Below are 10,483 nucleotides of genomic sequence, written 5' to 3'. Positions count from 1 at the left end.
TGCCCCCTAAAATGTGCAGCTTACTAGGTAGGCTTTTGCTATTATTTTCAGTGGCATGTGCAAAATCCCAGTGGTGTCTTGACTGCCCGACATTTTGAGCTGTGGTCTCGGAAGCATTTGTTTTGATCGTTTTTCTAGTGGGTCGAAAGGAATAATTTTTTGACTATACGGTCTATATAAGTTCTTACTTCTAAACTGTGATGAATTTCCACAGCACAGTTCTACCCTGTGAACGTGGGAAGTGTTAGAGGGGCACCCAGAAAAGACTGCAGTTTCTGAGCCACGGTTCGTTTGAATCCAGGCTCTGTTGTTTCCATCTTTGGGGACAGGAAATGTAATAGTCACATGACTGCTGATTACATAGTAACTGGATTGTTTTTAACTATGTGTGTTGGGGGTGGGAAGAGAGACAGACTGAGAGAGAGAGAGAGAGAGAGACTACTGCTGGGAAATCCCCAGCACATGATTCAGTGCAGATGTATTGGATCATGTGATCAAGCTTTATCAAGGACCAAGTATTTCACAGTGTTACATCTGCATTTATGGATTTCACATGTATTGCAGCATTCAAGCAAGTGCCAATCATTCCTCTCCTTTCAGAATTTGCATCAGAGTTGGTGCATCATTGATGCTGTTAACCTGTTTCTCTTTTGATAACAACAGTAAAAACTAATAAAGTTATGTCAATGGTGAGAAAGAGACTCCAAAACTTGAATGCAGAAACATATTTGGCTTTCAGAACATTAGAATACTGCATCTTTTAAGTAATCTTTGTGCTGCAATGCCAAAGACAATGAAAATCCTAATTAAATAGTTACATAAATGAGAAGCCATGACTTGAATTTTCAGTTAAACTTTTATTGTTACCTCTTTCCTCCCTACCTCTTCCCCTACTCTTCCCTTCTTTCACCCCCACCACTCCTTCATCCTGTCTGATATTCCGAGTGTGAGCTCCTTGGGATGGAAGTTGTCCTTGTTACTTGTCTGTACTTGGCTGGCAAAATAAGGCCTGATCCATGACTGGGATTTCTAGCTGCTACTGTAATTTGAATAAAAATAATAAATCAACCATCAGTTAAAAATGATCACTCTCTTAGTACTCCTGTCCATGGACTTCATCCAGGTGCATACCATAAATCCCCACACAGGAAGCAATAACCTGTGTGTCACCATCTGTCCTGTGTTATAAGGGAGACCACTTATTTGATCTGTAGCATCCTGTGACCTACAACTAACAAGAACATCTTAATTGATAGAAAGGTTGCATTCAGGCAACAGTCTGCAAAGGATCACATGAGAGATCAATTTTCCATCTATTGACTCCTGTGTGAAATCCTATGAAATATGAACTTTCATTTCTACCCAGGAGAACTTTTACAATCTTTTCTCCAGTGCCTGATGAAGGGTGTTCGTGCCTGAAAGCTTGCAATTAAATATTTATTTTTTTTCAAAAATCTTGTTGGTCTAATAAAAGATATAATCTCTACTATAAGTCATGAGAGATGAATGCATTTGTCTTTTTCAATTTTCTGCTTCCTAGGCTTTGCAAACCCAAGCACTTGTTTGAGATGATTTAGATCTTGCCTTGTCTTGCCTTTAGATCTTGTCTTGCCTTGAGAGAGGTTGGGCTAGAGTTATTTTTCTGATTCTGTTATTTTGAAGTGCAAGTTAAATACTATCAGCACTGTGTTCTTGGCAAATAAATGTATCTTTAACTTTTCCTGTTTGTCCTTTTATTTTCTTGAAATGTATGTGATCACTTTAGAACCAGTAATACTCTGACCCATTGCTCCATCTGCTAACTGTTGGGGCTTAAACAATCAGGATCCTACTCAGTTTTCTGTTTCCTCGACCTTGCAAAATATTTAGCACAGTATCTCCTCCATGCTTTTGGGTAATTCATTTCCCACTCACTGTCCTTTAAAGTATTCTCTGTGACCGAGTTGTCATTTCTTCCTGATGGTTTGATATTTGATTAATGATTTTAAAGCTGTTATGAGGTGAAAAGTGTGAATATTGGGCCAGATACCTGAAGCATGTTGATCTGGCTGTATTTCAATGCCAAAAATTTTGTACTGTCAAAATGAGGCATAAACAACTGTAGGCAAACACTGCAAAATTTAGACCTCTATTGACCTGGCTGTGCCAATCAAGCTGTTAGACAAGTGTTGTTTGTGCTTGCACTCAAAGTTTTCCAGCTGCAAATGACAGAGTGCAAAAGTATCGGCACATAAATAGATGCTGTTTTTAATGAGTTTATTCCCAGAATTATTAGTATTTCCCCTGTAAACCCTATTGCTTTGTATGACACGTTTAACAAAGAGAAAATCCTTGCTTTGAGGCTTTTAAGAATCTGAAGCTGTGGCAATGTAAGCAGTCTCTACTCAGTGATTTTATTCGTTGTGGGCAACATCTGCTTTCATTGACTTTATTAGCTAAAGCACAGCACAGCAAAAGATGAAAAAAGGGGCTGAAGTGGCACGGGTGCTAAGGCCAACAAATCTGCCTATGCTGTTAAATACCTTGTCACAAGGACATGAAAAAGGAAAGGGAAGTTAACAAAAAGATAGCTGTCTGTTATGGTAAGAATGAGAGCAACAGCCGCAGATTAGGAAATATGCTTTCGTAATATGCCTAATTTGTTTGTTTCCAGTTTTAACAAAATGAGAGGTGGGAGCTTGGTTATTTTATACATGTTTTAAGGAAGCAGTCAGGCTAAAGGTCATGTTTGCTTTATGAAGTAAGGAGAACCATATACTTACTTATATGACCCCTTTAAACACTGTGAGCCAGTGAAGATTGAGAAATTGGTGTGGTAAACTGGTGTGGAAATTCGGTGTGCAGTTCATCAGTTTCTTTTGCATCTATTCTGTAATGAAACATTTAGCTACTGTTTGGGATGAAAATCAATTGCTTAATGGAAAGGGAGTACTAATACATTGTACTCTTATAGCTTTGCTGTGGGATTTTACATCAGAAGCATTAAAAAAACATATTTTCTATTAAATTCCAAAAAGGAATTACTATAGAGCTTTATTAATCTAGATCCAAAAACACAAAAAGACTTAGCTAGGATCTATATGTCTAAATAAAGAATTGAGATGTTTCAGGGGCTGTCTAACCACAGGGGCCGCGTCCACACAAGACTCTGACTGCGTGGTTGTTACTATGTGGTCATTTAGTACTTGTGTAAACACTTGTTTACACAAGTACTAAATGACTGCGCAGTAACTGGAGTTACTGCACAGTAGCGTCACCGAGTAGCTTTTAGGTGATGCTGACTGCACATAGCTCATTACTACTACGCAGTAGAGTTGTGTCAGATTTCCTGCCATGTGACACTACTGTGCAGTAATAATGAGCTACTACACAGTCAGCATTTCATGTAGACACAGCCAGAAGTGACTCAAATCCATAGACATTTCTGTTTTCAACATTAAGCACCTGAAGTTCTGCTTCTGAGCATGCCTAGATACACCTTAGACTCAGGACCTAGCTGACTCCTTATCTCTGTTCAGGATCCACAATAGGTGCTTCTCCACTCATTTAATTTGAGGGGCTAGATCAGATAGGTGTTTTCAGGGCATGCCTAGCAGATTGGCATCTGCAAAATGCAGTGGCCTGCTCTAAGGAATGTTTATATATTTTACATGAAAGTCATGCATAAACAGTCTAGAGAGCAGAGACACAAACCCAGGCTGCTCCCACCCAAGTGCTTTTCCTAACCACTAGGCTAGAGTCATGCTCCATCTTGCTCTCTCTTGCTTATCAAACAAATCTTTCATTCTTTTACATAAAGTGAAACCTGCTTCTGTTATTCCAATGAGAATGTTGCCATTGCTATCATGGGGAGCAGGGTTGGTCCTTGATGCTGGAGAATGGAAGAGATGAGTAACTAAATGACTCCAGGAGTTCTTTGTAACTTGCTGTCTACTTACATTCATTGTTCATGACATGTTCTGGGGAGCAGTCTGTTAGTGGGGAAGTTTCATGTGCTCTGCACTTTTCATAACCCCAACACATTTTAAAATACCTTTCCCTGTACCATCACTTGATTAATATGGGAGATCTGCATTGTCTTCTTCCAGTACCCACTAGATTATATAACACAATGGGACATAGAGAACCTCACATGATTCAGCAGAGCGTGATGGGTCAGTTGACATTTTAGGGAACAAAATGTAATTAAGGAATCTTTCCTTTACTTATTTTTTCTACAATATTTTAATGTATGCTGGGTACAAGGTACCAGATTATCAGCCTTGGAAACCAACTGCTTCTCTTTTTCTGTGGAATAAGTACAGTTTGTATTACAGCAGCTCAGGTTTCTCTCATGTTGCCTTGATAGCATGTCTAAGTTCTGACAAAAGGAATGACCCTCAGAAGTGAGAAAACAACTCAAGGCATCTAGGGCCTATCCTTAGCCCCTGAGATTTTTCAGTGCCAGACTTCTTTGTTGAGACAAATTATTAAAGCCAACGCAGAATTTGCATCAGTTTCAGTCAGAACAGGTTCTGGCCCAGGATGTCTCTAATGAGGCTCATTGTGAAATGAATGCCTGCCTAGTACAGAAATGACCTCTTTAGGTGAGACAACCAACTCACTTCACCTGGATCAGTAAGGCCAAAGCTTTCAAAGTTGGTGAATAGGTTTTTGAAACAAGTTCCATGCTGAGGACCACTTCTAAAAAAGGACTGGTAACTTCAATTAGAACTGCTCAGACACTTGAAGTTAAGCATTTGCTTCAGTGCTTTGCTGGCTGAGGCTTTTGGGTATTTAAAATAAAAATATGATTTTTCAGAGGCCTCAAACATTTGCAACTCCTCTTGCCTTCAGTGGCTTTCAGCTTAGGCATCTACGTAATAGGGCTGTGCGAAGCTTTGGGTGCTGCTTCGATTCACAGGAGATTCGGCCCGATTCAGTGGCTGAATCTTCAAATCCGAATAGAATTGGGAGGCCAATAAAAAGGTCCGAATTGATTTGAAGCCTTTGAATCGATTTGGAGAAAGATTCAGAGATTAGGTTATTCGAGCAGTCCCTGCTCACCACCGCAGGAAGCTGGACCTGGGCTCTGTGCCAGTAAGTAGTGGGGGGTGGGGGCCAAAGGAGGAGGGAAGGAACCATGGGGGGACCCCCACCAGGCCCATCCCCTGCCTGCTCCCCCAGCCTCTCTGAATGCCCCCTGACAATGGCTGCCCTGCTCAGCCCCAGCATCCCAACTCTTAAAAAAAAAGAAAGAAAAAAAGCCCTGCACCTATCGGCAGCTGCAGCAGCCATCGGGGCTTCTGGGGGCTCATGGCAGAGCCCCCCCCCCCGGGGGGGGAATTTCCCCCCCCCCCCCTTTCCCCCCCCCCCCCTTTCCCCCCCCCCCCCTTTCCCCCCCCCCCCCTTTCCCCCCCCCCCCCTTTCCCCCCCCCCCCCTTTCCCCCCCCCCCCCTTTCCCCCCCCCCCCCTTTCCCCCCCCCCCCCTTTCCCCCCCCCCCCCTTTCCCCCCCCCCCCCTTTCCCCCCCCCCCCCTTTCCCCCCCCCCCCCTTTCCCCCCCCCCCCCTTTTAAGGGCGCCCCCCCCCACCCCCACCCCCCCGGCTTTTTTAAAAAAAAAAAAAAAGGCCCGCCCCCCCCCGGCCCCCCCCGGGGGGGCCCGGGGGGGGGCGGCCTTTTTTTTTTTTTTTTTTTTTTTAAAAGAGCCGGGATGCTGAGGCTAGGCGGAGCAGCCATTAACAGGGCTGGGAGAGCAAGCAGGGGATGGGGCCTGTTCAATTCAGAGATTCGGCCGATTTGGTGGTGGCCAGATCTCTGAATCAAATTCAGCCAAATCAGTTCAGGACAGTGATTCGAATCACCTAATCAAATCACTGTCCCCCAAATCAGCTGAATCTGAATCTGAAGAACTACTAGCTGCTTCACACAAGCCTACTACTTACAGCATTTTAAGTTTGTTTTTCTCTTGCTGCACCAAGTTATGGAATTCTAACCTGATGTATTCAGTAGTAAAAATAAATACTTCAGAGAACAAATAGAAACATTATTAAACATAAGAGTTCAGTGTAACTTTAACACTGTTTAACTGTGTGTTTGTAATTTAATCAAGAGGTCTTTTGGCAGCAACATAGCAAATATGTATGTTGCATTTTTTCAACTTTTCACTTGATGTCATCCATAATTAATATTTATGTTATTGAACAATCTTCAGCTGTTTTGCTGTGCATATGTTTGGAATCACCGTATTGCACACCTGTGAGCAAACTGAGTTGCCTGTGGTTATCTAAAGATGTTTAAAGTTGACTTGCAATATAAACTCAGAGAAACAGGAAGGAAGAAACAAATGCCATTGTAAGGGTCCATCCAAGATATGCATCAGTTATGCAGTGTAGCATCCTGCAAACTACTGAGCATTTCCTGAGTCACTGAGTATCCTTGGCTTCTACTGAGACCAGCATCTATTTCATTTAGGGAAAGATATAAGGCAAATGAATTTCCCTAAACATCCTTATCTACAGTTATCTGTCTCTACTTCCTTCCCACTTAGCCACTTTTGTGAATATAATAAATCCAAGGGTAGATTGCAGTGAGGTTTAGGGAATCTACTTCAATGTACAGTTTTAGTTCACTTTATATTGTACACTAATGCTCATAGAATTCTAGAGTGGGAGGGTGTGTAAAGCAAGAGGAAACATCACAAAACAAGAGAGAAGGGAGCTTCAACACAGCCTGAACAAGCACAGAGAAAGGCAGAATGAAGGAAAATCTTTGGGCTGGGTGCTGGCAAAAAAGCCTGGGGTGTTGTAAGCAACTGTCCCTTGTTGTTTGATTCTTTTTGTGTTCAGGAAAGTAGGATTTTGTGTATTCTTTGTGAGCAAGATTTAATGATGTCATCACTGAAGGTGAATCAACAGTGGGTAAAGGCCAGATTCTGGCCCTGACTAAGACTGGTACCTTACTAACTATGATGTTCTGGTGATATAAAGCACCATTGAAGCATTAAAGTAGCATTCTTAGGAACCTCCCCAGATTAGGGGAATTGCAAGATAGTGTAAGGCTTAGGAAACTAGCTCTTTGCCAATCCATTTGCAGCCAGAGATGGTAGCATGTCAGATGAATCACAAGCTGATTAGGGAACCACAGCCTCTGACAAATCTTTAGTGCAGCCCACCCAGGTATAGTCAGGAGGGTATAAAATAGAGTAGCCAGGGGGCTCTACCTTGTGTTAGGTGTTGAAGTTCAACTGAGATACTTCTGAGGTACATGTGACAGGGGGCAATCTCCCAGTACCAGCCTGACCGCCTGTCTAGGGCAGTCTGCCTGCTCTTGCCTGCCACGTTTGATGTAAAGGAAACTGGTGTTACCATAATCTTGAAGCTGCCCATTTTATGACCCCAGTGTCTAGGGGTGTACATATGACTCCAGTCTTCCCTTATTGTGTCCCATGCCTCGCAGATGTCTCACAGATGTGATTCTTGAGCTTGAGGCCAGGCCAAACTCAGCCCCTTGCTAGGTCTCACACATTCCTCCTTTCTTTCTGCCCCAGTGGGCTCACTCATACCACCTGCTCTCACCGGGTCTCTCACACTCTGCCCACTCTCACTGGGCCTCTCACGTGCTGCCCCACACAGGGCCACACTCAGCCTGCCCTGCTCCCTTGAGCAGCTCTCTTAGGCTATCAGGTTTGCCTACACACACTCCTTGGCTGGCCCTGGTGCAGCCTCTCGGGCTGCTCCCGCAACCCCCATCTGAATGGGGACCAGCCAGTTCACCTGGCCCTGGATGCAGCTCTGACCCAGGCCCCTCTTCAAGTAACTTATAACTCTTGGTCTTTGATTAGGGCCAATTGCTTGCTCACTCAGCCTCAGGTCCATTTGCAGCCCCAGGCGTCCAAGGACTTACTCCCTTCCTGGGACCTCTATACACACCCCCTCTCTGGGGCCTCAACTTGTTCATCCTGTGGGCACTCTGCCAATCTCTGGCTTCTAATCCCACCATACTCCACCCCTTCACTGGGGTACCTACTCTGCCCCCCTCACTGGGACCCATATTCCACCCTTATAATGGGGCTTCAGGGTCTTACACTGTCATGGGCTCAGGTGCCTCTGCCTAGGCATGCTTGGCCCCATTACCCTCCAGTCTTCATGACCCACCAGATGGTGGGAGCTGGGGTTATCAGGTGCCCCTACCTGCCTTTCACTGGGGAGGTAACTGGCCTGGCATTTGTGGGGGACTGTCCTGCCACAGACAGCCCCACCAGACCACCCTTTCCCAGCAGGGTGCAGTTTTAGCTCTTTCCCAGGACCAAACAGATCTGCCTGCCCTGGTCTAGCTCCTTTGCTGGGGCTCCTGGTTGCTGTCCTTGGGCTTTCTCTCTCATTGGGTTCAGCTCTCACTCAGGCCCCATTCAGATCTTATAACAGCTTGCGTGCTGGCTACCCAATTTGGCTGTGCTGTCCCCTCATCAAAGGGACCTTGAGCCCTTACAGGGCCACCTCCAGGCCAGTCAGGGTGCCAGATAGCTCACAGTGGCCCTGGCCTGCCCCTGGCATACATGAGGCGCATAGTTATTTTTAGTAGCTACTTCTTTGTAGCAGTGCACTATAACAGGGGAGTATGCCGCTATGGCAAAGTAGCTGCTGGTCACATGTAGACATCCGTGGACATTACATCGCCATAGCATATCACTATGGCACTGATGTAGTATCATGTGTAGATGTGCCCACGGAGTAGTAAAAAATGAGGTAGCATTTTAGGATTTGTGCCAAATAGCAATATTAGTGCTATATTGACTGTTTTTCTCTCTTTGTAACAGGGAAGGGAAGTACTTCCAACACCTCCGTCTAGCACTGTTAAATCTACTCATTAAATACACCTTCATACTAGTGACTGTGTGCTCACAGTACCATACCTGCTCCCAATAAATGAGCAACCTAAAAAAATTTTAATATTCCTTTTTGCCACTTCTCTCCCCTGCCACCGAATCATGCAGTTAAGTGGAATGATCTTAATGGTATTAAGTTCTCAAACAGTGGTCAACACTGTGTGTGTACTATTGGGGCCTTTTCTATTGTTTGAATTTTCCTGCTCCCTAGTGGTACCTGCCCCATCTGTAAAGCCTTGCATGTAATGTATGTTCCTATAGAAATAAGTCCTTTTGGATGCTCTCTTACTAATTAACATATGTTAAATACTAATGCAGAAGAGTCTTCCTCCAGAAATAATTCTCTAACAATAACAATGAGTAAGGAACTCTCAGGAGAGAATTATGTCTGTAACAAAGTTTGACTAGCAGCTTGTACTACTTATTCAGTTAAAATGATCTGTAGCCTTGTACAGCAGTGTAAAACAATTTTCTGCCCTTTCACTTTGCCCACTGAGCCTGTGAGAGGAAAAAAATGAGCTAGTAGAAAAGCACAAGGGTGGGTATCATGATCAAATATCATTCTATCATGGATACCATATGAAACCTTGACTAAGTCCTTTACCCTTTCTCTCTTCAAAGTTTTCTATCTGAAATAGGGGAATATTAATCATATTTTGCCTCATAAGGGTTTTGCAAGGGGTAATTCTTTAATAGCTGTGAAATACTTTGAGCAGTTAGGAAGCAGACATGATAGAAGAGAAAGCATTGTGTTATTCTGGTATATATTGTCCTAGTGACCAAAATGGGCTTGTCACTTTCCAAGTAAAATGAATTCCCTGTCTCAAAGGATGCACAGTTTAAATAGATAATCAACACATGGCCTGGAGCCCAATATGGAGGGTGCAGTCCAGTTGAGAGAATAACATCACAAGTTTGGTTCATTTATGATGAGAGGGAGATTCTTCTCTCTAGGTGAATCACTCAGCTACCAGTCAGAATGAGCTCTTGGCAGATTTAGCTGCTCCACTGTGAGATTCAGTTCTTTTTTTTTTTAAACAAACATTGATGACTTGAGCCCCAGTCATACACTGGAGTCTGTCCTTGGTGTACTGCTGTGCCAGTGGGGATCTCAGTTCAGGAGTGGGGCTAGAGAACTGTTTCAAAATGTCCTTCAGATAGATACCAGGGAGCAGAGATGTCCAACTGGCAGCTCATAGATTGCATACACCCTCAAGGAGGTAACCAGTGGCCCCTTGGCTTCCAGTCTGGCACCATTCCCCCCCATCACTCCAGCTGCTGCCTCCAGAGTCTCTTCTATCCTCTGGCTTTGGCTTTCTGTCTGCACTCCTGGGCTAAATACAGGCAGTCAAAAAGCCCGAGGCTGAATTGATTCAAGCTTCGCATGTTAGTCTAAGCTGTGCATATTGAACTGAGAAGCAACTGAACAGACATTCACTTTTGATTCCAGAAATGCAGCCATATGTCTGCAATGGCTTAGGCCAGAAGCAGGGGGGAGGGAGGGGTATGCTAGAGCATCCCTCCCTGTTTGGCTGGAGCAGACAGCTTGGGCCTAAAAGGGTGGAGGTACAAAGCATCCTGTGATGCTGGGGGACTGTGAGTTAGTTTGAATCTGAAG

Source organism: Gavialis gangeticus, unplaced genomic scaffold (genome assembly GCF_001723915.1).
Source record: "Gavialis gangeticus isolate Ggan-Ray unplaced genomic scaffold, GavGan_comp1, whole genome shotgun sequence".
Lineage (NCBI taxonomy): Eukaryota > Metazoa > Chordata > Crocodylia > Gavialidae > Gavialis > Gavialis gangeticus.
This window is presented reverse-complemented; position numbering follows the sequence as displayed.